This window comes from Eptesicus fuscus, chromosome 16 (assembly GCF_027574615.1).
Source record: "Eptesicus fuscus isolate TK198812 chromosome 16, DD_ASM_mEF_20220401, whole genome shotgun sequence".
In the NCBI taxonomy this organism is placed as follows: domain Eukaryota; kingdom Metazoa; phylum Chordata; class Mammalia; order Chiroptera; family Vespertilionidae; genus Eptesicus; species Eptesicus fuscus.
Genome location: NC_072488.1, coordinates 65,501,708 through 65,526,785, shown reverse-complemented (window position 1 = coordinate 65,526,785; position 25,078 = coordinate 65,501,708). Strand labels below are relative to the sequence as shown.

Genomic DNA, 25,078 nt, shown 5'->3' with positions numbered 1-25,078 from the left:
TACTGGTCCGAGGACCCCAGCCAAGCACCCATCCTGTAGCAATAGTTCTTAATGTGGATGCACACCAGACTTCTTGAATCAAAATTTGAGGGGAGAGGGTTCACCTTCACCCTGGCAGACTGAGGATATAGCCAAACCAAACTAACCAGTGACCAGTGGCCTATCCTCTGGTTTTAAAAGATGAACTGGACCAATAGTTTTTTCTTCTAAGGCAGTTTGAATGCTCACCAGTGATCGGTGAGAGCAAAACCTGAGGGAGGAGTGAGGTCGAGTCCCGGTACAGCAAGTCGGAGGCTGAGCCAGAGCTTCTAAACTTCACCTGTGAAAGAAGACCTTAGTGGACAGGGCTGGGAACCACTGCCATGCAGAGGGCATGAGAGCAGCACCAGTGACGAGCAGATGAAGCGAATTCAGGGAGCTCCAGGAGGAGCACTCAACTAGAGCAGTGTCTGCAAAGTGGGTTCGCCACCTGAGCAGCATCCACGTCACCTGGGAGCTTAGGAGAAACGCAGAATCCTGGGCTTATCACGAGTCTCCTGATCACAAACCTTGAAGGTGGGGCCCAGCAAAGTGTGTGGGACAAACCCGAAGGAAATGCATGCTGCATTTTGAGAACCAATGAACTAGTGTAGCGATTTTCAACCGTGTGCCGCAAGAATGTTTAAAACATGCAATACCTGATTGTTTAGTCGGGGGCACTGACCTCTTTTCCCTTAGATTGTCAATTAAAAAAACAAACAAAAACAGCCAATACAACAATAGCCTTCTACTGTGAGTGAATAAAAATTACAACTATTATTTGTAAGATCAGCAAAAACTGTATTTTTGGTGTGCCTCAGTTTTAGTGATTAGTTTATGTGCCATGAGATGAAACTGTTGGAAGTCATTGAACTGGAGCTTTGCTGAACTGACCTGGCTGCTGGGACTCCAGAAGCAAACCAGGCCCAGCATTTACGAAGACCTGAGCTACTATTTTGCCCCTTCTTTGATTTTCATTTATATTTCCTTTATATTACTACTTACAGTTTTTCAGTCAACGCTTTTCTCTGCATGTGGCTTGAGGACTCACAGCTCTGTGTAAACAACTCTTCTAACTTAAAGTCAATAGAAAATTTTAGCCCAAGAAAGACATGATGGTGAAGAGAATAATCATCTATCTGCTTTGAATAGTATGCATCTCTAACCTAGTGGTTATCAAAAACGCTGAGTGTCCCTTAGAATCACCTGAGGGGCATTTAATGATACCCAGGACATTCCACTGGCATTCATGTCAGCTTCTCTGCTGGTGAGACCAGGTTTCATTTTTTCCTAGGTGATTCCGATGTTCAGACAAGGTTGGGAATGCTCCCTTAGTTCCAGATAAATAATACCTCAAGCTACTGGAAAACCTTGTGCTGTGATTCTGAAACCACAATCAGCAATTTTTAAGGTGTCATAGAATACTGAAGAGATAAAATGCACCCATAGGAGAGCAATTGTTCTGGTCTCACTGTATACAGAGGGAGGGGAGGATGAGCTGGGTATTACCATCTGCAACTGAGGAGACCGAAACTTAGAGAGGCCACAGTGCTGGTGAATATAAAACTAAGATGTCAGCCAGCGCTTGGCACTGGAAGTATTCAGAAATTAAATGAGGCACCTTGACTTGTTGATAGGGCCTAAACAGGCAGTCAGACATCCCTCTGACAATCTGGGACTGCTGACTCCTAACCACTCGCCTTCCTACCTGCCTGATTGCCCCTAACTGCTTCTGCCTGCCAGCCTGATCATCCCTAAGCGCTCCCCCACTGGCCTGATTGATGCCTATTTGCACCCCAGTAGGCCCAATCACCCCCAACTGCCCTCCTCTGCAGGCCTGATTGCCCCTAACTGCCCTCCCCTGCCAGCCTGGTCACCCCCAACTGCCCTCCCCTGCAGGCATGTCCCCCCCCAACTGCCCTCCCCTGCTGGCCTGGTCTCCCCCAACTACCCTCCCCTGCTGACCTGGTTGCTCCCAACTGCCCTCCCCTGCAGGCCTGATCTTCCCCAACTGCCCTCCCCTGCCAGCCTTGTCCTCCCCAACTCCCCTTCCCTGCTGGCCATCTTGTGGCAGCCATCTTGTGATGACATGGGGGCGGCCATCTTGTGATGACGTGAGGACACGAGCGCCAACTAGGCTTTTATTAATATAGATAGTACTCCTTTGTGTAAATATACCATAGTTTATTCAACTGGCCCCATTGGGCATTTGAATTTACAGTCTTTTGAAATAAAAATAAAGTCACATTTAATAAAATTGAACATTTGTTTTCTTTTATTTTTGCAGATGTACTTTTGGGATTGAATCCTAGAAGCAGGATTGCAGAATCAGAGTAACTGTGTATTTAATGCTGTTCAATGTTGCCAAATTCTCTTCCACACAGGCTGTACCATTTTTCATTTTCAGTATTTATGTAGGAGAAGAAAGCATTTCCTTCAAATTTGCCATCAGAATAAGTCATCAAAATTGCCCTATCAGTGCAGTTGTTACTTCTCTTTGAGGGAGATGGAGCATGCATTCAGTGCTCAAGAGTCATGGGCATCCTATCTAATAATAGACAAATATGCAAATTGACCATACCTCTGACACACCCACAAACCATGCCCACAAGCCACGCCCACCATCCAATCAGAGCGAGTATACAAATTAACCCAAACCAAGATGGCTACAGCCACAGAGAGCAAGGTTTCCTAGGTAACAGAGGAAGCCAAGTTTTCCGCCTGGCCTTGCCAGGCCTAAGCCTCCACTCAAGCTACAAAGTTTCAATTATAGAAGGTAAACAAATTCAAACAAATGGTGGCAGAATGGAGCTTGAGAGAGCAGGCCAGGGTTGCTGCCGGCAACAGGAGAAGCAAAGCTTTCCGCACACCCTGGCTGGGCCCACCCGCTTAAGGCAACAAAGTTTCAATTATAACCCCAACACAAATGGCTACCGGCCTCTGAGGGAGCCCCAGGCTTGGCTCTGCTCCAGGCTACAAAGTTTCAATTGTAGAAGGAAAATAAATTCCAGATACCAGGGCCTCCGCTTGCATTGCCAGGGGATGTGGCCTGCCTGCAAACCACCACAGGCCCCTCGCTCAGGCCGCCCCACGCCCCAAGGGAACCCCCACCTGATCCGGGACGCCCTTCAGGGCAAACCAACTGGCCCCCACCCCTGTATCAGGCCTCTATCATATCTAATAAAAGAGTACTATGCAGATTGATCATCACTGCAGCACACAATATAGCTGCCCCCATGTGGTCAAAGATCCTGCCCCCGTGTGGACACAAGATGACCACCACAAGATGGCCAGCAGGAGAGGGCAGTTGGGAGGCACCCGGCCTGCAAGGGAGGGCAGTTGAGAAGGACCAGGCCTGCAAGGGAGGGCAGTTGGAGGTGATCAACCCTGCAGGAGAGGGCAGTTAGGGGTGACCAGGCCAGCAGAAGAGGGAAGTTGGGGGCAAACAGCTGGCAGCAGAGTGGTTAGGGGGTGATCAGGCTGGCAGGCAGAAGTGGTTAGGGGCAATCAGGAAGGCAGGCAGGCAAGCAGTTGGGAGCCAGCAGTCCTGGATTGTGAGAGGGATGTCCCATATTGGAGAGGGTACAGGCTGGGCTGAGGGACAACCCCCCTCCGTGAACAAATTTCGTGCACCGGGCCTCCAGTTCATTATAATCTGACTTATATCTCTTACAATTTTCCGTGCGAGTTGTTGTTCTTTTTCTGTCCATTTTAGCAGGTCTAAAAAGTATATTATTGCCAAAACTGGTTTGGCTCAGTGGATAGAGTGTCGGCCTGCGGATTGAAAGGCCCCAGGTTCGATTCTGGTCGGGGGCATGTACCTTGGTTGTGGGCACATCCCCAGTATGGGGTGTGCAAGAGGCAGCTGATTGATGTTTCTCTCTCATTGATGTTTCTAACTCTCTATCCCTCTCTCTTCCTCTCTGTAAAAAAAATCAATAAAATATATTTTTAAAAAATAAAAAGTATATTATTGATATTAACCCTTTTTTATTTTAAAATCTTTATCATTGTTTTTTCAATTTGCTTTTGGGGGAGAAGGTTTATAAAATGTTTTATTAGTATTTGCATGTGACACATTTTGTAGTTTAGTTAGGAAACCTTTATCAGATTTTGTACTATTTTAATCCTTGTTCTAGTCAATTTATTTAAAGACAAACATTTTCCTTCTTTTTATATCTTATGAAATACATTAAGCAATATTACTTCTAGCTGCTTTTTACAGTTTGGTAAAATTTCCATATAAAATTTTTTGGGGTTATCATAAATTTCTTTCTTGTTTGTCTTTCTTCCTTTTATATATATTGGTCAGATTAGACTTCCTACTACGATGGCAGTTGTTGCTAGGTTACACTTTCCATGAACAATCTCTAGCATCTAGATTTTCAAATTCATTTGAATATATTTGTACTGAAAGGCTTCTTTTAACTTTAACCTCACACGCTCTTTGAACTTGAGAGAAAGCAACATGTAATTGACCATATCTGAAAATGGGTTCAGGTAGGAATATTCCTACTCTGTCTAGAGTTTGTCGTTGTGATTTATTGATAGTCATCGCAAATGCTGGCATCACAGGACACTGTCTTTGAATTAATTTAAATGGAAGGCCAGTGTCAGACGGGACAAATCAATTATTGGAATCAGAACAACCTCTCCTTCTGCAGATCCTGTTAATACTTCAGCTTTGAGAAACACACAGGTGCAATTGGTGCCAGCAAGAGCTTTATATGCATCACGCATGTGCGAGTCAACATTTATTTTAAATTGCCAGTGTGTGTCATATGTACTGGCTGGTCAGTCAGTCGGATGGTCGGATGGACAAAAGGCTGGTCACTTAGCTTTTATATCTATATAGATAATTTTTATTGTTCTAAATATTCAATGCTGCCGACTTATCTTGAGTATACCACTAGTGGTCTGTGGACTCTATTGTGAAATGTTTTTTTGTTCTTTTTTATCATTGCTTTATTACCACTTCTCCATTGATCCAGTTGATCCACATGTATCTTAATAGTGAAATTATTTTATTTTTAGTCCCCAAGTGTATAGACATGTATGTTTGGTTATTGTTACTGATTCCTAGTTTTAGTGCATTGTGGTCAGGGTATACAATTCATATGATTTTTATTTTTCAAACTTTATTGATTGTTTATGGCTTATTGGAGAGGTTAATTTCATGAATGCTCTGTGTACACTTGGAAAAAAAAAACAAGTTACATTCCCCATTATCAGGATTGGAAATTATATGCAAGGGTAGGTTCAATCCCTGTTTGGGGAGCATGCAAGAGGCAGCCAATTGATGTTTCTCTGTCACATCAATATTCCTCTTTTTCTCTCTCCTCCTCTCTTTCTCTCTAAAAAATAATCAATAATAAAAAGACAACAGTGACTGCCAGTTAATTAAACAATACTCAGAGTCATTATTTTGGGTTTGTAATCATGAGGAAGTGTTTTACATATCTACATCTATAGCTCTGCCTACGTATTTTTTTGTTTTACCTTTATATATCTTCTCTATATCTATGCATCAATATTTATTTGATCGTCTTTACACACTGGAAATTATTTCAGAGATTATTTCAAGTATCCCCACTTAAAAATGCTATTTCATCCATGTGTAGGTATCTGAGCATAAGCATATCTAAAGATTATGTAGCCTTCCTATACACCAGACATTTGCTTAAGTAATATATATACTAGTGGCCTGGTACATGAAATTCATGCACATTAAAAGGGGATTAATTAGGGGAAATGGTTTACTATTGCTATCTGCCCTTTCTCTATAATAGAAGTGTCAGAGATGAAAGAAAATTGGTAAAATGTATTTGAAAATCTTCCCCCTGTCAGAGTCTGGGGTGCACCATGTGCACCTCAAAATTGTGTGAGACCCAGACCTGGCTGCCCGCATCCCCTCATTGGACTAGATCCAGACCCGGCTGGTCCCACCCTTGTCAAGCCCCACTGGACAGGGGGCACGACCTGAGGTCCCCTGTCAAGCCCCACAGGGGCGGGGGGGTGCAGCCTCAGGTCCCTGCTGATTGCTGGTTAAGGCTCATTAAGGGAACTCGGCCTCTGCTGTGGGTGCAGCCATCTTGTGTTATGGAAACCCCACCTCTGCTGTAGGCGCCGCCATCTTTGGGGTGGAGTGACGGCCAATTTGCATATTCCCTCTTTATTATATAGGATATTCCTTACTCAACTCCTTTTCTGAGGCAAGTAGTAGTATATATCCCATTTCACAGATCAGGGCACTGAAGAGCAGGGAGTTATTTGACATGCCAATTACTACACAGCTCCTAAGGGTAGGACTAGATTTTGCACTACGGCTTTGAACCCAGCCCAAGTGGGTCAAAAGTCAATGACTTTAACCACTAAGTAACACTTCTCCCTGTTCTAAGCTCTAAGAAAGACAATACTTCAGTTTCAGATGTTTTTCTTTGTTATTATGAAAATACCCATTTTCTCTGTTACAATGTGGCTTACTTTTGGTTTTATGAGATAACAGCAGTTTCTTTCAAGAAAACATTTAAATGGAAGAAGAAAGAGAGATATAGGTGAAAATGGGATTCTATGAAGGTAGTTACACACCTACTTGTCAATGCAGGAGGTGGCTAGAGGGAAAGGAAAAGAATAGAGATGTCACAGATACTGAAGATGCACTTTGTGAACTTGGCCAAATTATATAGCATTGTCTGTTTAATATTGTGCTTAATAAATACTTTGTGCTTTAGTTTCCAAATTGGTTATACAATACTAAAATCATTTTTGGATATTAGTATATTGAAAAAAATAATAGACAAATACAAATGGCCAATATCTACTTTTATACTATACTAAAACCATGCATTTATTTTCTGAATAAAAAAGGCCCATAATTAGTGTTTTTGAAACCCAATAAAATTAACTATTGAATTATACATTTACACTTTGAAATTTGTTTCAAAATACAATATGCTCAGTCCTATATTCTTCTGTGGTATTTTCTAAAGTACATAGACCTTAGAACGCTAAGAATATAAATTGTAAAGGTTAAAGGGTCATCATATTTCTGGCTATTCTCATTAAGTATAGTTACAAGACAAAAATTAACTTTTATTTCCATAGCAGTCAATGGCAGAGGTGAAATTTTCTTATTAAATGAAGAATCCTTCTAAGTTGGAAGAAGTAAAAATAACAATAATAAAATTCCCGGCAAATAGTAAAAAAAAAAATATATATATATATATATTAAATGTGTGTTTCCTTTCTCTAATTGTTTAGAAAGTTGGATAGTTAAAATATCAATAAAAAGAACATTTTAGGTTTTCATACAGCTTCGGGTATTATGTAACCATGATGTCAACAAGCTTTTTTGCAGTGAATAAAATGATGGTTGAATAGGCAGCCATGTCACACACATCATCTGGGGGCCAGGCTGGAAAAGCAACTAAATCAGAGAACATCCACCTGGAATTAACAAATTAGACACAGCTGAGGAGACCACTTTCAGTCAGGAAGGGCAGAGGATGCCTGGAGAATGGTAGGAGTAGAGGTCTGGACTGGAAAGGGTCGCCCAGCCCGGGGCTGAGAGGGTGAGGTGGAGGCTGCATTGCACCAAAGCCATGCCCTTTGGCAACAGGAGTAATACCCGGTTGTGAAAAAGAAAACCCCACAGAGCTGCTGGTGCCTGGGGAATCTAGACCAGGGACTGCAGCTGCAGGCGGCTGCGCCCCGAAAGATAGTCTGAAAAGTGGCCCAAGTGACACGGTGCTAGGTGAGGGGAGAAAACCGCAATTTTGTGGTTGTTTTGCTTTTGTTTTGTCTTTGCTTTTATTCAATAAACCCATAATATAGGACTTTTCAGCTGCAAAAACTCACCCAAGGCTCTGGTGCAGGGAGAGGCACAAACTTTTGGAGACTGAGGAGAGGCTAGAAAGGGAGGCAGGGCAGCAAGACGTGCCCAAGACTCATCCTAACGCTCCAAACACAAGCAGCCATTTCTCCCAAGAAGAGCGAGCCCCGCCCAGTGGCCTTAAGGCAGGGAATTTGCCTGCTTGCAGCCAAGGCCTGTAGAGACAGACAGAAGCAAAGGAGCGGAGGATCGCCAGACAGTGTCTGAAAGGGGTCAGCACCTGAATACCCAACAGGGAGCCTAGAATTGACGGACGGAACGGAAGAGTGGGGTCTGAACCCAGCCTGCATGGGGCATTGAAATGCAGCTGAAGCCAACACTTCACATTTTTAATTTTGTTTAATTTTCTTTTTAATTTTTTACTATAATTTTATTTTCTTCTTTTTTTATTTTTTCCACTTTTACCTTTTTCTTCCTCATTTTTTCCTTTTTCATCCTGTTTTTCTTCTCTTTTCCTGATTTAGCTTTTTCCTTGTCTTTCTTTTTACCTCTTTTTAAAAAGTGATCTTTGTTACCTGCTTTATTGATGTGTTATTATTACTGCAGTGTCTGTTGGCTTATTAAAATATCTAATTTCCTCCTCCCTGTTCCTATTCCATTTCCCTTTCTCTTTTCTCATTCTTCACTAATCAAATCTTTTTTTCTTTTTCTTTTTTATTTCCTCTCCTCTCTTGCTCTTTTCTACTCCTATTTTTTTAGTTTCACTTCCTAAATTCAAGACTATCTGCTCTCTCCTCTATTCTCAATAAATAAATACTTTTATTTTTTTTTATTTTTATCTCTTATCTATTCATTCTCTTTCTCCTTCCTCTATACTAACCAGACCTTCCCCTATTTATTCTATTCCTTAACCTTATTTTCTGTATTTAAATTCTGCCTCTACAGATTCTGTACAGCCCCCTTCTTCTGGGTGTTTTTGTTTGCTCTTTTTGGTTTATTTGTTTGTTTTGTTGTGTTGCCTCCACATATTCTTTCTTTTTCTTTTCTTTTCTTTTTATATTTACCACTATCATTTTTGTTCCCTTTCTCCTAATTCTCTTTTCTCTGGTGGTCACTTCTATTGGGGTTATAGCTGTCTTGTGTACATTCATATTCTGTTGCCTTTGTGTTGTGTCTTGTGTTGTATTTTGTACTGTTTGGTCAGCACCTTCACAATGGTTGGCACAATGGGGTAGAGAGTGAGCCACATAAACAGACACCCTGAGAGAAGACTCCATCCATGAATGGGATAATAGCATTAAAGACCCAACTGTATCAAGAGAACCTAAATACCTCCAGTAGGGGGAATCCATTGAATACCCAGCCCAGAAGATCTGAGATACTGAACCACTGTGTCCCAAAAAACATCAACTACATAAGACAAATTCAAAAATTCTGGGTGGCATAGCTGTTTGATCTAATGCATACAAACAATCACAAAGGAACAACAAAAATGGGGAGACAAAAAAAAAAAAAAAAACACATATGAAAGAAAAAGAGAAATCACCAGCATAGGAAATAAATGAAATGGAGGCAAACAATATGTCAAAGAAAGAATTCAGAGTAATGGTTATAAAGATGCTAAAAAGGCTGAATGGGAAATTAACCAACATGTGTAAGAATTAAGATGAAATGAAAAATGACATAGCTGCAATAAAGAACACAATGGAAGATTTCAACAGTATACTAAAAGAGGCTGAGGACCGAATCAGCAACTTAGAAGACAAGGTAGAAAAAAATAAAATAAAAACACCCAAGCAGAGCAGCAAAAAAAAAACAAAACAAAACAAAACAACACTTAAAAAGCAGGAGGAGAGTCTAAGGGGGCTTTGGGACATCAAACAAAACAACATCTACATAATAGGTGTACCAGGAGGAGAGGAAGTTGAGCAAGGAATAGAAAATCTATTTGAAGAAATAATGCCAAAAATGTCCCTGAGTTTGGGAAGAAAAAAGTTACATAAGTATAAGAAGCACACAGAGTCCCAAACAAGATGAACCCAAAAAGACTGACACCAAGACACATCATAATCAAATTGGCAAATCTCAATGACAAAGAAAGAATCTTAAAGGCTGCCAGAGAGAGAGAGAGAGAGAGAAATTTACCTATAAGGCATATCCCATTAGACTATCAGCTAATTTCTCAACTGAAACACATCAGGCCAGGAGGGACTGGAATGAAGTAGAAATATACAAAGTGATGCAAAGCAAGGGACTGAATTCAAGAATACTCTATCCAACAAAACTATCATTCAAAATAGAAGGGGAAATTAGAAGCTTCACAGTAAAAAAAAAAAAAAAAAAAAAAGTAGGGAAGATTATTACTACCAAATCAGCAATGCATAAAATGCTAAAGCTATTGATGAAAATAGAAGAAATAGAAAGGGAAGAAGGAACACAGGCATAAAGAGTAAATATGGCAACAAACAAGTGCCTGCAATAATAACCTTAAATGTAAATGGATTGAAGGCTCCAATCAAATGACATAGGATAGCAGAATGGATAGAAAAATATGACCCATATATATGCTATCTACAAGTGATGCACCTCAGAACAAAGTGCTCATAGAGACCGAAAGTGAAGGGATGGAAGAAAAATTTTTTTTCAGGCAAATAGAAGTAAAAAAAAAAACAAAACAACAAAACAAAAAACCCACAATGCTGGGGTAGCAATACTTTTACCTGACAACACTGTCCTCAAATGAAGGCCATAACATGTGATAAAGAAGGTCACTTTATAATACTAAAGGGATTGATTCAACAAGAAGATATAAGTCTGGAATACATACATGTATCCAGTACAGGACACCCAAATACATAAGACAACTCCTAGAAGATATCAAGGGAGAGATCAACAGCTATACAATCACAGTAGCGCATTTTAATACCCCATTGCCAACACTGGATAAATCCTCTAGACAAAAAATCAGCAAAGAAACAGCAATCCTAAATGACTCACTAGATCAGATGGAATTAATTGACATCTTCAAAACATTTCACCCTAAAGCTAAGGAATATACATTCTTCTCAAGTGCACATGGGAAATTTGCAAATATAGACCACATATTAGGACACAGGTTAAGTCACTATAAATTCAAGAAGATTTAAATCATATCAAACATCTTCTCAGATCACAATGGCATAAAATTAGATATCAACTACAATAAAAGCAATAAAATCAATCAAACACATGGAGACTAAATAGCATGTTATTAAACAATGAATGTGTTACCAAAGAGATCAAAGAAGAAGTAAAAACATTCTGGAAACAAATGAAAATGAAAACACAATAACCCAAAATCTATGGGGCACAATGAAGGCAATCCTGAGAGGGAACTTCATAGCACTAAGGAAATAATAAAGATCAGAGTGGAAATAAATGAAATAGTGTCAAAAAAAAAAAAAATACAACAGGTCAATAGAACCAAGAGCTGGTTCTTGGAAAGGATAAACAAGGTTGATGAACCTCTAGCTAAGTTTACCAAGAAACAAAGAGGACCAAAATAAACAAAATCAGAAATTAAAGAGGTTAAGTAACTACCAACCCCACAGAAATACAAAGGATTATAAAAGATACTATGAACAACTCTACCCAAAAACTGGACAACCTAGACAAAATGGACATATTCCTAAAAAAATAAAATCTTCCAAAACTCAATCAGAAAAAAATCAGAAAACCTGACTAGGCAAACAACTACTGATGAAATTGAAGCAGTAATCAAAAATATTCCAGCAAACAAAAGCCCTGGTCCAGACAGCTTTACAGGAGAGTTCTACCAAACATTCAAAGAAGAACTTAAACCTATCCTCCTCAGACTATTCGAAAAAAATTCAAGAGGAAGGCACACTTCCAAGCTCTTTCTATGCAGCCAGCATTATCCTAATTCCAAAACCAGATAAAGATACCACAAAGAATGAGAACTACAGGCAAATATCCCTAATGAACATAGATGCTAAAATTCTCAAGAAAATATTAGCAAATCACATCCAGCAATATATTTAAAATATCATACACCGTGATCAAGTGGAATTAGTCTGGGGATGCAAGGCTGGTACTTCACATAAACTGATGTGAAAGACAAAAAGCACATGATTATATCAGTTGATGCAGAAAAAGTATTTGACAAAAATCCAACACTTTTTTGATTAAAAATATATATATATATATCAGCAAAGTCGGAATAAAGGGATCAATCTTAACATAATAAAAGCCTTATATGACAAACCTATAGCCAACATCACACTCAATGGGCAAAAATCTAAAACCATTTCCCCTAAAAACAGGAATAAGATAGGAATGCCCACTTTCACCACTCCTCTTCGATATAGTACTGGAAGTGCTAGCCATAGCAATCAGACAAGAAGGAAAAATAAAAGTTATCCAAACTGGAAAAGAACAAGTAAAACTGTCATTATTTGTAGATGGCATGATATTGTACATAGAAAACCCTAAAGACTCTATAAAAAAACTACTAGATTTAATAAATGAATTGGGCAACATAGCAGGATACAAAATTAACACCCAGAAATCTATGGCTTTTTATAAACCAATAATGAACTCACAGAACTAGAAACAAACAAACAAAAAAATCACATTTAACATTGCAACAACAAAAAATTAAGAAACCCAGGAATAAACTTAACCAAGGAGGTAAAAGACCTGTACTCAGAAAGCTATTGGACATTGAAAAAAGAGATAGAAGAAGATAAAAACAAGTGGAAAAATATAACATGTTCATGAATTGGTGAATCCACATTATTAAAATATCTATACTACCCAAAGTAATCTATAGATTCAATGGAATTCCCATTAAAATACCAATGGCATAGTTCACAGACCTAGAACAAACCCTCTAAAAATTTATATGAAGTACAAAAAGATCCCGAATAGCTGCAGCAATCGTGAGGAAGAAGAACAAAGTTTGAGGGGTCACAATACCCAGATATCAAGCTATATTACCAAGCCACAATTCTCAAAACTGCCTGGTACTGGCACAATAACAGACATAGACCAATTGAACAGAACAGAGAAGCCAGAAATCAACCCAAGACATTATGCTCAATTAATATGTGACAAAGGAGGCAAGAGCTTACAATGGAGTCAAGACAGTCTCTTCAATAAATGGTGTTGGGAAAATTGGACAGATACATGCAAACAAATGAAACTAGATCACCAACTTACACCATACACAAGAATAAACTCAAAATGAAAAAAGACTTAAACATTAGATGGGAAACCATAAAAATCTTAGAATAATCCACAGGCAGCTTAATATCAGACATATGTCATAGTAATATATTTACCAATACATCTCCTAGGACAATGGAAACTAAGGATAAATAAACAAATTGCACTACATTTAAAAAAAAAAAAGCTCTGCACAGCAAGGAAGCCATCAACAAAACAACAAGAGAGCCCACTGCATGGGAGAACATATTTGCCAAGGTTACATCCGATAAGGGTTTAATCTCCATAATTCATAGGGAACTCATACAACTTAATAAAAGGAAGATAAACAAACCAATAAAAAATAGGAAAAAGACCTAAATAGACACTTTTCAAAAGTGGACATACAGAAGGCTAAGAGACATATGAAAACATGCTCAAAGTCACTAATCATCCAAAAGATGCAAATTAACAGATGCAATGAGGTACCATCTCACACCTGTCAGAATGGCTATCATCAACAAATCAAGCAATGACAAGTGCTGGTGAAGATCTAGAAAAAAAGGAATCCTCATACACTGCTGGTAGGAATGCAGACTGGTGCAGCCACTGCGGAAAAACAGTATGGAGTTTCCTCAACTAATTAAAAATGAATTCCCATTTGACCCAGTAATCCTACTTCTAGGAATATATCCCAAGAAATCAGAAACACCAATCAGAAAGAATATATGCACCCCTATGTTCATAGCAGCACAATTTACAATAGCTAAGATTTGGAAACAGCCTAAGTGCCCATCAGCAGATGAGTGGATTAGAAAACTGTGGTGCACCTACACAGTGGAATACTACGCTGCTGTAAAAAAAAGAAGGAATTCTTACCATTTGCAACAGCATGGATGGAACTGGAGAGCATTATGCTAAGTGAAATAAGCCAGCCGGAGAAAGATAAGTATCACATGATCTCAGTATATTGTGGAATATAATGAACAACATAAACAGATTCAGAGACACAGAAGTATGGAACAGACTGCCAAACATCAGAGAGAAGTCAGGAGAGGGGGCGGGGGTAAGGGATCAATCAAAGAACTTGTTTCCAGGCATATGAGCATGACCAATGGACAGACAATAGGAAGGTGGGGGCTTATGCTGGGGAGTAGGAGCGGGTGGGGAGAAGTCAATGGGGGGAAAAGGAGACATATGTAAAACTTTCAACAACAAAGAATTTGAAAAAATAAGTTTTTTGCATAATTAATTGAACTAATAATATTGTTTAATTTTTTTTTTTCAAGTAAGAAGTTGAGATTTTTGGTAAACAAATAGGTTGATGACCAGCAGTAGTGAAAAGAGTGCTCAAGTCAAGTAGCACTACAGGAATAAAGGGAGAAGCCAAAATGGAGAGGAAGAAGGCTGTAGAAGAGATAAAGACAGTTTTGGATTTTTTTTTTTAAATCCTCACTGAGGTTATTTTTTCCATTGATCTTTTAGAGAGAGAGTGGAAGGGAGGTTGCCTCCCACACATGCCCCTACCAGGGATAGAACTTGCAACTGAGGTATATGCCCTTGACTGGAAATTGAACCCACAACCCTTTGGTCTGCAGGCTGACACTCTAATCACTGAACAAAACGGTCCAGTTTTGGATTTTAATCCTGCACACAAGACAGAGAATTGTATCTCATTTAAATGAATGGGTGGTGCCCAGTACAATTTTGGTAATCAGTGCATGTTTATTAATAATTACTGCAACTAACACAATAATTTAAACATAGTAGGAGAAATAATCAAGAATGAAAAAAGGGTTAGCAAGTTACCTGAAGACAAAATAGCTCCCTTTCCCTTGGTAGTCCCTCTTATAACTCTAAAACACTGGACATAACACAAAAAACCAGCAAAGAAAGACTCTGGTAGGTGGAAAGAAGACAAATTGCACAGGCACCTTCAGCCTTGAGGAAATCGTGCAGCAAGCTCCCCGGCTTTCTTTGTTGCTCCCACATATCCGGGACAGGGAGCTGTAGGAGCAGCCAACCAGAACTGCCAGTCGTCACTGACAAAAAATGGCCCAACAAAAGCCTGCTCCCCCTAGATGAAGGACAGAGAAGAAGGCAGCCTAACAACATAAAACCTTTTTGGCAATATTCTCCCTCGGTCTCAAACACCAACAGAAAAACTGCATGTCAGGCTGCCCAAGCAATAGATGCTCTTCCTCATTGTGAGTAGTGTCTACAGGGTCTAGCTGTGAGTGGAAACACCAGGTGGTGTGAGGAGGGGATTATTCTAAGTAGAACTAGTATTGCTTGACTCTGTTACTCATGCAATTTCACTCCTAAGCTCATTTCTTATTAACATTATTTAAAACGGAAAAGTATAAAGAGGAGAATTTGGGAAGGAGAGCTGAAGGGGGAGGAGACATTGAGAACTCTGGAAATCTTAAGGTATTTGAAGGTGTGCTGGAAGTGAAATTTTGATCATCTGATCAACAGTGAAGAAGCCATTAGGACTCTGAGCAAGAAAGAGGTGAAAGAGAGGTACAGTTTATATCATAAATGTGGAAGGGAGGATTTTAGGTTAAGAGAGAACTTTCAGTGGTGATGCAACAGATGATTTAACAAGATCGAGTTGATTTATTGTTCATAAGTGCAAGAGCCTCTGGGACCCTCCTCAGCTACAATCTGCATTGACCTTCACATCCAGGCCACATTTGAATGACCCTCAGACCAATTCACTGACCATTAGTTCTAGAAAATGTGTTTTTCTTTCAATTTTGGACTCTTCTGAAGATTGGGTGAAGAGTGTTATTATTCAAGGCAAGACTTTCAAAGAACAAAATATAGCTGTATCTCCAAGAGGTTCGCAATAAGCACTGAGATGATTTGAGAGAGTGGAGACATCAAGCAGTGGTGCAGGCTCAAGGGCCTGAAGGCCGAATACATAAACTGACTTTTGTGCACAGCTTGCTGACTGTGTCTGATTCTTGGTTGATATAAGGGTCAAAAAGACTAATCAAATTTGTGCTGTTCTATTATACACTCAGATGGAGGAGATTCCCTCCGCTGGCATTTGAAATCCATATGGAAGCACACCATCAGCAAATTCCCTTGTCATCTGTCCTCTCTCCTCTCCTGCCTTTGCCCCTAAATGCCATGTGGGTGGTTTTCTTATATTTTAATGGACAGATATAAAGCTGGGGGTTGGACACTTATTACTGTGTGGAATTATAACCTCCCTTCATCTGCATTCAGAAATCACAAAGGGAAATAAAAAAGCTATGCCTGAATAATCCAGATGTTGATGAATACAAAGACCCAGAATGCCCTTCCATCCTTCAAAAGCATTCCAGTGAACAACCTACAATCTAAATTAAGACCAGAGGCAGGAATGAGTTCAACAACACTACATTACTACAGTGCTCAGAAGGACAAGATTCAATTACATTACAGTATATACTCTTAATCAAAATATAGAATACATCAAAAATAAACTTCATATTTTTCCAGGATCAGAAATCTTTTTTAAAAAAAAATAAAAGCTCTAGTTTGTAGCAAATATGTTTGTTTTGTTTATGTTGCCTAATAATTCCCAGTCTAGAGGAGAAGTTAATAACCTTTAAGTAAAGACTAATATCTTTCTACGGAAGTGCCTTTCTTTCTCTTTTTCTTTTTTTCTTTCTTTTTTTTTTTTTTTTTTGACCCATCTGGTTTGTCAGAAAAGTCTCCTACCTCTGATATTTATACAATATCATGCAAATGTCAAAATCTGAATGTCATCTTCAAAGACCCTTTTATGTCAGGCAACCCCTTTATAGGGAAAAAATAAACAATTTTATGTATGCATGCTTGATGCCAGTCCAATTAATAAAAGCCTTTTTTGCTATGCTTGGCTACAAGCAAGTTTCTCTTTTGAAAATGAACAGAGGGAGAATGAGATAAAAGGTCTGTATTGTTTCCTTGCAAATTTTACAGTTTCATTTTTAATTTGTGTTTGGATGTGAGGATCTTGGTGCAGATGGTGTGATAGTCCACAGTATGTTCTGAGAACCTGAAATGATAACAAAGATATGCAAATTGAGAGGGTGCTTTGGATAAAAGCCAAGATATCCAATTTCACAATAGCTGAAAACAAATTGATGTGCCCAGCACACTATTCAGAGGAGCACTAGGAAATGTAACAGTGCCAAAACAAATTATACTAATGACCTTAGCCGTTTGTTGCATTCTATTGGCCAGCTTAATGTTGGTTACATTTGTCTGCATTGGCACTTCATTTACTGCACAAAACAACTTTCTAAAAAATACAAACCAAAACAAAACCAAAAGGAAAAAGATCAATCCTCATAATTGAAAAAATGCTATACAACTATTTTTGCACCTCAGAAATATTTAGTAATATTTAATATATCAAAAAGTTAAAATGTAAACAATAAAAATTTAAGAAAAATGTCTAAAGTTTATCATTTTAGGAGAATATATAAGTTCACATTACTTCATTGGGAAGTTTAGTCAAAATGACTAAACCAAAATGACTTTCAACAATTTTATGTAGACCAAGGCATATTTTAATAGAAAATTTTCTAAATTCCATGTTTCAGAGCATAAAATGAACTATTCCAGACAACAGGAGCAAAGAAAGGAACTAAATAAGAAAGGGAGGAAAGAAAAAAATACCCTGTTTTAAAAATAGAAACTCATGATTATAAAATCTAATTCATAATGTACTATATGCAATTATAAGTATATATACAATTATTGAGCATTATTCTATACTTGAAGTTAAATAAAATACTAGCTAGTGCTATTTAGAGGTTATTTTTCTACCTTATCTGATTTTGGCAACCTGTTTAATAGTTGCTGAAATCTAACATTCAATAAAATGTTGTAAATAAGAATGATATTTAATCTTAAGTCCTACTTAAATATATAATTTAAGACTGATGGAAGATGCTGACTTACATTACATGTTTATTAACAGGGATACTTTATTTTTTCATTTTGAACTTTAAGACTCCAAGAACCCTGAAGTTCTTCTTCTTATTATTCATTTTTAAAATGTATCTTTATTGTTGAAAGTATTACAGATGCCCCCTTACCCTCTCCACCCTGCTCTGCCCCTCCCCAGGCCTTCACCACACTGTTACAGAGGAACATCAAATTTTCTTTTTCTTGGACAATTACCCTCTGACTTTTCATTATAAGTAAAAATTAAGCAAACCAAATACAAACATAATTTGTAGTGGAAGCAGTTAAACTTTTGAAATCAATAAAATATTTCTATAAGTAAACTGCAATTCTATTGACTTTTCCATTGTTCATGCTTTTGCAAAAAAAAAACACAAAAATTCATATTCAAACAGTTTATAGCTCCAAACTCTAGAGTTTCTTAAAAATTGATTGCACACTTATTGCTCAAAAATTAGTGAGCCAAATGCAAAAGCCATGCAAAATAGGTGAATAGAAATCAAGATTATGAAAACATTATGATTTGCAGCTCATTGTGAGAGTGTAAAATGTAAGGAAACCTTATTGAAAGCAGGACTCTACATCTCTCATCACATTTTAATAGTTTCTACTTAAAATACATTTTAAAAAAGATCTTATTCTCCTACAAGAAGATAGTGTGCAGTCACAGTAGGGCAGATAATAGTAGAAAAGGGCAGAGTCATAGTCAAATGCACATTACCTAACAGATTTGACTGCCAATTTAAATGTAACATTTATTTAAAAATCAGAAATCATTTTTAATTTTAGGATATTATTTTTGTTCCAGAATTATTATGTTTATATTCCTGTCTTTTTAATGTATGTTTTCAGATTATTTCTGATTTGAAAATTTTAAAAAGAGAAATGACAGGAAATGAAAATCGCTTTTATACAATAAACAGGCAAAGGTTAATAGTGCTCTCCTTCTCATTACACCCAATGTGCCTTTTAATACTTCTTCAAGGTCAACGGGGCCTTGGCAACATAATGCAAGTTTAGCAATTCCAAGTTCAGTTATGTAAAAAGCGACAAGTTATTGCATAACTGTTTTCATGGTATAGATAGGAGTAGCATCTATGTGGGATATCTTGCAGCTGCAGCGAGGAGCTGGAAGGTTGGGTATGTAATTAGATAGTAGTGTGTCAAAAAAATCTCTTCTCATCACAAGAGTAATTCTGTAGAGAAGTATTCTTGAAGTATGTTAGGCAAATATGAAAAAAGTCTCTATCTGCAACAAAAAACAGCTCTTATTAGCTCTTTAACTTAAGAAACACCAAAATGTAGATTTCTGATAAGCCCCCAAGTGACCCCTAGTTTAGGGGGGGAAATTCACTAACCAGAAGATCTTGGAGCTGTCCATCAATTTCTAAGACACACAGAAATCCTGAGCAGTGAGGCAATGCACTCTCTGTCTTCATGCATAATACATTTCAAATAGGTGAAGTAGTATGTAAAGTGAATTTTAATTGGCTATAATTGTCATTTCATTTAGTAAAGTATTGTCTGGAGACCAGGATATCAATTAGCACTCTATGGACTCCCTTACTTATGAAAATATGCGTAGAGAGAGGCAGTGTGCTCAAGCCGTAGATATACTTTAATTAAGAATATAGACAGTAAATTAAAGACTTAAAGTATCAATTAATTGCTATATATGTGGGTTTTGATTAGCAACCTGGTAAATTAAAAATCACTGTCTTTGCTTGAAATGAACTAAAGAAACATGTTTTGGCCATATTTTTTACTCAAGCCATTCACTTGCTATGCCCTAAGAAAAATGTCAGCATTTAAAAAAAAAAAAAAAAAAAGCCATCAGAGGTGTCTGAAATAGTAAAATTTTTCTCCTTTAATTTTAAGCTTCTATAAGGATGCATTGCATGAAAACGTAAGAAAACAATATTAAGTCAAAAGTCTCCCCTAAAGATCTCTTTCATATGTCCTTCATTTCCTCAGAATTAATGGATGTTCAGGCATCAATAAGGTAGAAAAAAAGATGATTGATGTATTTCGTTTTATTATTAAATTGTTGGTAACCAAGGCAGCTTTTTCCATGGGGATGAAGAGGGACCTGTCCCTTTTTAACCACTTGCTCTGAATGACTTTTATACCCAATATCAGTGAGAAGAGAGGATGAATGTCACCTCTCTTCTCTTCCTCCTCCTGCTGATGTCTACTCCCTCTGTTGATTGACAGCTACTAATAACCTTCCTGCCCTAAGTGCCATGGAGACACTTTATTAGGACAAACAGCCAAGGAAATCTAGGAATGGAGCCAAGTCTGCAGTGAGTTATTATCGGGCTTGTATTTATCTCAGCTTTGTAATTTTTTTCAGTGATATGCAAATCCTGAAATAGATCTTCCGCTGTTGAAGGACAGGTCCCTCTGTTAATTGATCCACTGAGATTCACTCTACCCTCTTCCAGCTCCCAGCCAGGGAAGATGCTACATGAAAGCCGCTCAGAGCACGCACAGGCCGGAAATTCTCCACACACGCCTTCCATTAGAACCTCCACCAAAAATGAATCTATGTTTCTAAAAACACCCTGCCTTCTCCATGTATCTGCCCAGCAGATCAAACCAATGTGTTTATTTGTTTATTAGCTTTGTATACAATACTATTTCAAATTATAACCAGATGTGATTTCAGAGGGGATTTATGTTTTCTGTTGAGATACACAGAGCGCATATATATTGTAAATGCATTAAAACTAATTCAGGGAGAATCCACATTTATTTTTCAGGTGGAGAGACAATTGTAAAAAAGGCCATGAAGTAGAGAAATCTGTTTTCCCTAGAGCAGCCGCTTCTCTGTAAGGTAAAAACGCAGCTGTCTGCCCCACATTTTCATGCTAAGAGTACTTGGCATTTATTTTGTTTCTTCATAATGATTGCGTGTGTGTGTGTGTGTGTGTGTGTGTGTGTGTGTGTGTGTCTACATGCTCTTCTCAAGAAGTTTACCAATAGAACATTAACAATAACAGGTCTATGTTAACTTACATTGCCTTGATAGCTTACTTGACACTTAAAGTGGACATATGGCACGTAAAAGCAGTAAAATATAAATAAAACTATGGCCTAAAAATCTAAATATTAATTGGTATTCTGCACAGAATCCATGGCACAGACTCAGACTGATTTTGAGGCTGACACTGTGCTATCCTTTGCAGTATAAAATAAAAGCTCCATAAAGTATCATTCCAAGACGAAATATAAAAACATACAAATTAACCAATATCTTTATTCGTTATAGTGTAGTAATTTTTCCTAAAGTGTGGCAATAGGCCACGTGTTTGGCGATTCATCGTGCACTTTGGCACATTAAGTGTGTTGGGAAGTCTGTGGACAACTACACTGTTCAGCCAGTGATCTCCAAAGCCAGCCTGTCCGGGACCGCTTTTATCAGGATCTCTCGCAGCATTCCCTGGATCAACAGGGAGCATATCCACAGAGTCAGCACTTCGCTGGCTAGACATTTTTATTCACAGAGGAAGCCATCGCCTGTTCCTGATACGCAATTGCTTATTTATAAGCTCTTTCCTGCAGCGCTGACGTCACGGCACCCTACACCCCAGTGAGGTTTCGCTTGTGACAGCTCAGGACACACCTTCCGGCTGCGGGCCTGACGCCATGACCGGGCGCCTCGCGGCTGGTCGCTCAAGTTGCTGTTCCCTGGAGCAGACTTCCTCTCGTGTGCCGAGGCTGACTTTGTCCCTCGGGGAACATCTGATATTTGACAACATCGGAGTTCATTTTTGGTGTCACAACCTGGTAGCGAGGTGCGACTGGCATCTAGTGCATCGAGACCAACACCCTGCAACGCCCGGGAGCAACCCCACAGCGAAGCCCGAAGCCCGAAGCCCGAAGGCACGGGTGCCGCGGCTGGGAGCCGGCCCTAGAGACCCGGCCGCACCCCTCTGGGGGAGAAGCGCGGAGGGTCTCTCTGGGGGGGCAGCTCCCCCACGCCGCTGCGTGCAGAGCTCAGGCCCAGCCAGGCCCGGCCCCGGCCCCAGGCCCAGCCCCGCGGCTGGAACCTCAGACGGGACTGTGCCTGAAACATGGGGGGTTGTGGGGGGTAATGGGGGGATAAGGACACATATGTAATACCTTAATAAATTAAAAAAAAAAAAAAGAATGCGCGCTTCGCTGTGGAGTACAGAACTTAGCTTTTCTATTTTCAATCATAATTGATGCTTTAATATTGGCTAACGGTATCTGCTTTGCATTATTTTTTCTCTTAGACTTATAGAAACTGCCAGTGAATCCCAACTATACTTACAGAAAAATGGTATCTTTGACACAGAAATCACTCAGCCGGTCAGAGGCATGCTGACCCAGGTACACTCCCATCGACACGCAGGCCGGCCAGGGAAGCCCTCAGACGGGCTCAGGGCTCATCCATGCCGCCTTCCCTCTGCAGTAGGACTGTCTGTGATGAGACTTATTCTGCTGTGGGGTGACTGTCATCTTCCTGAGAACTGCTACCTACCAAAGAGCCATCTGATTAGACCTGTTTTAGACGTTCTCTAACTTTATTTAAAAGTAAACAGTAAAAGGGTTTTTATGGTCATAAACCCATTCCTTTAATAACCAGTTGTCATTGGGGAATGCTGGGCATTGGACAAGGAGCTGTTGCTGTTTTAATCAGTAATATTATATTTTCCTAAACCTATTTTGCTTATTAGCAGCAAGAAATGTTCACACATTCTCATGTTTTTTGTCATCCATTGTTATAAAAAGAGGAATTATAACCACTTAAATGGAACAGCAGTAAGAGCCAGGAGACGGCCTTCAGATTTCTCCCAGCTGCCAAATGAATGAACGAACTAATATGGCCCACACAGTGCAAATCTATAATCTAATCAACTGACCAGATAACACAGAATTTTCTTTAAAAAAATTTGAACCAAAGAAAAAATACCCCTATTATAATGGTACTAAAAATACAAAGAAAAATAACATGGTTCAGATCCTTTGGAATTTCTTAAACAAACATTTTAAACACTTTGTAAGCAATATAGCAAATTCCACATAACTGTATAATATTCTGTTACTAGTCTCAAAAATGATAAATGGAGCTTCAGCTAATCTCCCTGTTAGAAAGAAAGTGACAATTCAGTACTGGAAAGGAAATATTCTAAACTTCATTGTTATTGATAAATTCTACAAATGCTCATTGAACTTCCAGATGTCCCAAGAACTACAATATACTTAACAGAGTTCATCAACAATAGCAACACTATATCCATTGCCTTAAAATGGTTTACCCTATACACTGAGCTGATTGAATCCCCTTTATTAGCATTACAAGGCTCTGTTAATGGAAATTATTTAATCTGTCCTTGGGATATAAAAGAATAAAATTCTGATCTGGCTCATAGGGTGTTTTTATATGCATAGAGCACAGACATAGTTTCTGAGAGGGGTGCTAGTGTTGTACTGGCATAACCGAATATGCAAACGGCTACTAGACTTTATAGTGACAACTAGAAGGAAGTGCAAATGTAACATCTTTAACTGAGAACCCTCCAACATCTGCAGAGAATAAATTCAACTAACTGCCAACCTGCAAGGAGCTAAGCACATAACTGAAGTGAAGGCAAGTTCCCGGAACTTAGAGCACTTGCACTAAAGCATTACTGGCTATATTTGGACCCAAAATTTATTCCTGAGTATTAGTGCTTGCCAATGATGACACTGTGTTAATGAATGGTTTATAATGGCCATTTATCTACTCCACAACACACCACAAAGATTATTTATATGCTGAAGAAATGAACAGGGGACTCTCACCTCGATTCCTAACAGAAGCACGTGCCTCTTCCCTACCCATGCATTGCTCTGCCCGGGAAGAGCAGTCTCCCGGCTTCTCAAGTCCTTCTATAGAGCAGGAGCCCGAGTGAGAGAAGAGCTATAACCTGAGAGCTAGCAATGAAGCGCTTTGCGTTCTCCCTTTGGTAAGAAGCAACAGGACTGAAGATTGGCTTTAAGAGGATAGGATGCTTAGTGGTAGAACTGGAATGAGCTAGAACGCCTTAATCTGTGTCTGTTGATGGATGAATGGCTAAAGAAACTGGCATCTATAAAATGGAATCTTAGCCATAGAAAAGAAGGAAACCCTGCCATCTGAGGCAACATGGGTGAACCTGAAGGACATTATACTTACTGAAATAAGCCAGACATAGAAGAAAACACCGCATGATATTACTACATATGGAATCTTAAGCATTTTAATTCATCAAAGCAGAGATTAGAACAGTGGTTACTTGGGGCTGGGGGTGAGGGAAATGGGGGAGATGTTGGTCAAAGGGTACACATTTTCAGGTATAGTATGAGTATCTTTGGGGTATTTAATGTACAGCAGGGCAATGATGACTAAAGTTACCAATATTGTATTATGTGTCTCAAAATTGTTGAGAGTAAATCTTAAGTATTCTCAAAACATACATATAAGTAACTATATGAGTTAACGCATTTGTGTGTTTGTGGTAATCATTTCACAATATGTATGTATAGTAACCATCTCATTGTACAATTTAAATATATATATAATTTTTATTTATCAGCTACACCTCAAGAAAGCTGAAAAACTGGGATAAAAATATATCATTTCACCAAAAATGTAATAATTTTATAATTTTGGAAACTATAAATAATTAAATATCCTTCCCAAATGACTTGAGATTCACTTTAAACTGTGTGTGGTTGTTATTCTTGCCCACGCCCCTTCCAGTAGTCATTCCTTACTCATCAAGTCCAAGTTTAAAAGCCATCTCTAGGACACTTTTATTATATGCATTTATGTGCAGAATCCTGGTTCTCTTCAGATGCTATTTGGAGCTCCTTGCCTGTGCCATGAGGTCTAAGGAACCAACACAACACCCATTCATTTATGTTCTGTCCGTACCCTTTGGCTCACATGGTGTCTAGCAGTGAAAAGGGCCTAAACAAATCTTGAATGAGTAAATAAACAGGTGGGTTTGCTTGTTTTTCTCCTTAAGCATAGGAACACTAGTGTGTCCCGAGAGCTTATTTATATCTTAGTTCTGTGGTTAA

The 25,078-nt window shown here is 38.8% G+C and overlaps 1 long non-coding RNA gene across 1 annotated transcript in view; it reads right to left on the bottom strand.

Annotated features, from left to right (window-relative positions):
• Nucleotides 1-16,970: 16,970 nt before the first annotated feature.
• The window catches only part of LOC114227030 (uncharacterized), a 33,186-nt gene continuing 25,078 nt past the window's right edge, over nucleotides 16,971-25,078 (bottom strand). The window contains exons 2-3 of the long non-coding RNA XR_008558530.1: nucleotides 22,302-22,507; nucleotides 16,971-17,087 (exon numbers count right to left, since the gene is read on the bottom strand). This is a non-coding gene — a long non-coding RNA (uncharacterized LOC114227030). The remainder of the gene's footprint in view (nucleotides 17,088-22,301; nucleotides 22,508-25,078) is intronic.